Source organism: Chiloscyllium plagiosum, unplaced genomic scaffold, assembly GCF_004010195.1.
Source record: "Chiloscyllium plagiosum isolate BGI_BamShark_2017 unplaced genomic scaffold, ASM401019v2 scaf_52, whole genome shotgun sequence".
In the NCBI taxonomy this organism is placed as follows: Eukaryota; Metazoa; Chordata; class Chondrichthyes; order Orectolobiformes; family Hemiscylliidae; genus Chiloscyllium; species Chiloscyllium plagiosum.
The window spans coordinates 1,472,630-1,477,023 of NW_025215381.1; positions in this window are offsets into that span (position 1 = coordinate 1,472,630).

Consider the following 4,394-nt stretch of genomic DNA (forward strand, 5'->3'; position numbering starts at 1 on the left):
CCCGGGGCCTGGGGGAGGGGGCTCGGGGCCTGGAGCTCGGGGCCGGGGGGAGGGGGCCCGGGGCCTGGGGGAGGGGGCCCGGGGCCTGGGGGAGAGGGCTCGGGGCCTGGGAATACCTGAGATCGGGGCCTGGGCCCTGGACTGTGCTTGAGATCTGCTGGCTGAGGCCGAGGGTAATACCTGAGGCGGGAGACTGCGGCCTACAGAGCCCTTGGGGCCTGGAGAGTACATGAGGCCCCAGCCTGGTGCTGGGGTGAGGGAGAGTGTGTGAGGATTGAGGGCCTGGAGTGGGCTAGACAGGGAAGACAGGCTGCTGTGGGGCCCTGACAGCTCTGTGGTCCCTTGGCCTCAGGATGTACATTATAAGCTAATGTGCTGAGAGACAGCAGGGCAGTAAAACCTGGGAAGGCCTCATACTGTGCGCACCTAGTACGTGACTTCCTACAGAATGCACCGCCTGGACTGTATGGCTACAGCACTCTGTTCTGTACTGATCCTGTTCATTATACACTCATGATATCTGCACGGCAATAATCTGCTCCGTTTGGGTTCCGCCAGGACCACTCGGCTCAGGATGTCATTACAGCCTTGGTTCAAACGTGGACAAAAGAGCTGAATGCTCGAGGTGAGATGAGATTGACAGCCAGGAGTCCAGGACTGGAAGGCACGGGTTTAAGGTGGGAGAGGAAAGATTTTGAGGGGCAACCTTTTCACGCAGAAGGTGGTATGTGAATAGCTGTCAGAGGAAGAGGTGGAGGCTGGTACAACTATGACATTTAAAAGGCATCTGGATGGGTGTATGAATAGGAAGGGTTTAGAGGGATATGGGCCAAGTGCTGGCAAATGGGACTAGATTAATTTATGCTATTTGGTTGGCATGGACAAGTTGGACCGAAAGTTCTGTTTCAGTGTTGTTTGTCTTTGTGACTCTGTGGCCAAGTGTGGCATCAAGGGGCCCGTAGCAAAACTGGAATAATTGAGTATCAGGGGGCAAATTTAACAGTGGTTAGAGTCATTACTGACACGTAGGAAGATGGTCATCCAAAGTTTGTGAGAAGATTTGTAGCTCGGGTGCTCGTTGCTGTGGTTCTGTTCGCTTGGGAGCCTCCTGTGAAGTGCTTCTGTGGTGTTTCCTCTGGCATTTATAGTGGCCTGTCCCTGCCGCTTCTTGTTGTCACTGAGGATGTCACCTAGACAGGGGACGAAACATTTGCAACAAAAACTTCCAGCTCGGCGAACAGAACCACAGCGATGGTCATCGTTGTTGGAGGTCAGTCATCTTAGCTCCAGGGCATCTCTGTAGGAGTTCCTCAAGGTAGTGCCCATGGTGTAACCATCTTCAGCTGCTTCATCAGCGACCTTCCTTCCATCATAGAGTCAGTTGTAGGGATATTTGCTGATGATTGCACAATGTTCAGCATCATTCGTGATGACTCAGGTGCTGAAGTAGTCCATATTCAAACGCAACAAGATCTGGACAACACCCAGGCTTGGGCTGAGAAGTGGCAAGTAACATTTATGCCACACAAATGCCAGGCTATGGCCATCACTAAAAGACATTCTGCATTCAGACATTTGGCACACAGTGGCGTTACCATCTCTGAATTTTCCACTATCAACATCCTGGGAGTTATCATTGATCAGGAACTCAACTGAACTCATCACATCACATAAACCCAGTGGCTACAAGAGTAGGTCAGCAGCTAGGAACACAGCAGCAAGTAACTCTTGATATCCCAAAATGTGCCCACCATTAGGGCGGCATGGTGTCTCGGTGGTTAGCACTGCAGCCTCACAGAGCCAGGGACCCAGATTCGATTCCAGCCTCGGCCAACTGTCTGTGTGGAGTTTGCACGGTCACTCCGTGTCTGTGTGGGTTTCTGTCGGGTGCTCCGGTTTCCTCCCACGATGCAAAGATGTGCAGGTTGGGTGGATTGGTCATGGGGGGTGGCACAGTGGCTCAGTGGTTAGCACTGCTGCCTCACAGCGCCAGGGACCCAGGTTCGATTCCAGCCTTGGGCGACTGTCTGTGTCGAGTTTGCACATTCTCCCAGTGTCTGTGTGGGTTTCCTCCCACAGTCCAAAAAAAATGTGCAGGTTAGGGTGAGTTGGCCATGCTAAACTGCCCATAGTGTTAGGTGCATTAGTCAGAGGGGAAATGGGTCTGGGTGGGTTACTCTTCGGAGGGTCGGTGTGGACTTATTGGGCCGAAGGGCCTGCTTCCACACTGTAGGAAATCTAATCTAATCTGCAAGGCACAAGTTAGGAATGTGAAGTAATACTCCCTACTTGTCTGAATAAATGCAGCCCCAACAACACTCGAGGAGGTTGACCCTATCCAGGACAAAGCAGCCAGTTTGATTGGCACTGCATCCACAAGCGTCCACCCCATCTGCCACTAATTCGCTCTTCTATTACTGTCACTGGGGCTAATCCTGGAATTCCCTCCCTAATAGCATTATGGGTCAACATAGAGCAGGTGGACTGCAGCAGCTCACTACCACCATCGCAAGGGCAACTAGGAATGGGTAATAAATGCTGGCCAGCCAGCAATGCCCACATCCCACAAAAATGAATAAATAAATAAAAACAGCCCGCTTGAACCGCTTGACATGTACTCTGGTTCTACTCTGCAGGGTGTGTATGCAGTGTGGAATGTGTACAAGGCCAAGTCCAGTCAATTGGGAATAAAACACTACTTGTTTAGAATTCCTACAGTGTGGAAGCAGACCATTTAGCCCATCAAGTCCGCACTGACCCTCTGGTGGACATCCCACCCAGACCCATTCCTATAACCCTGCATTTCCTATGGCTAATCCACTCAGCCTGCACTTCCCTGGACACAATGGATTATTTAGCATGGCCAATTCACATAGCCTTTGGACTGTGGGAGGAAATCATCGGGAGGATGCTGACGCAGACACGTGGCGAATATGCAAACTCCACGCAGACAGTCATCCAAGGGTGGAATCGAACCTGGGGCCCTGGCGCCGTGAGGCAGCAGTGCTAACCACTGAGCCACCGTGCTGCCCTTTTTCTGGAGCAAATAGTGTGTTTTCTGTGACTGACTCATCAAAATAAATGTAACATACTTTTGAGGCATCTTATTCTTGTGTTCATCTCATAGTACATATGGCACAAATATAGAGATCATAAGTAGTTTACTGAGTCATTAGATACTGCATGAGATATTCTGACTATACCACATGCTGTGATTATAGTGCATTTATAGATATAAAATACTATATTGAGGTTGTGTTCTGTCTATCCACGATACTGAATGATACTAAGTACCGTAGTAAGTATTGGACATGTACAACTATCCTTTGTATTGTCCCTATAATACTCTCAATTGTAATCAGAAACACTTGAAGCTAAGTCATATTTGGCAATATTAGGACAGGTGCCTAAAAACCTGGTCACTGAGGAGGGTTTTAACTCTGAGAGAAAAAGATGGTCTGTAAGGCTGGAGAAAGCTACAGTGTTAGGAAAAGGACGATGCCTTAATATTTAGGAACACAACAGGCAGTTGAATTTCCTTGGCATCATCTGCCAAATCCACTACCTCTACCATCTAGAAGGGCATGGGCAACCGATACATGGGAACTGTACCTCCTGCAAGTTCCCTCCAAACCACACACCATTCTGACTTAGGAATATATCACTGTTCCTTCAGTGTCGGTCAATCAAAATGCTAGACTTCCTCCCCACGTACATTGTGAGCCTACCACAGCAATGGGTTATGGTGTTTGGAGAAGGAAGCTCAAACCTGAGGTGGGAATCAAATGCTAACCCAGCCATTGACACCCATATCTGTTGAATGAAATTTTAAAAAGACTTGAGCAGTGGGTGATTGGTATGGGTATCAAGAAAAGCAGTACTCTTGGGCAAGAGGTATTCTAAACCCTGAAACCACTGTAGATACGATGCTGCCCTTTTTTTGGTTGGGGAAATTGAGTACAGGAGTCAGGATATTGTGTTGCAGCTTTATAATAGTTTGGTTATGCCCCACTTAGAGGACTGCATTCAATTCTGGTTGCCACATTACCAGAAGGATGTGGAGGCTTTGGAGAGGGTGCAGAAGAGGTTTACCAGGGTGCGGCCTGGATTAGAGGGTATGAGCTCTAAGGAGAGGCTGGACAAACTAGGGTTGTTTTCTCTGGAGTGGCAGAGACTGAGGGGAGACTTAATAGTCCATAAACTTATGAGCTGCATAGACAGGGTTGTCAGCCGCAATCTTTTTCCCAGAGTTGAAATGTCTAAAACTACACGGCATGCATTTAAGGTGAGAGGGGGCAAGTTCAAATGAGACGTGAGGGGCACTTTTTTTTTATATACACAGTGGAAGGAGTCTGCTTTGGTGGTGGTCGAGGCAGATATGATAGGGGTGTTTA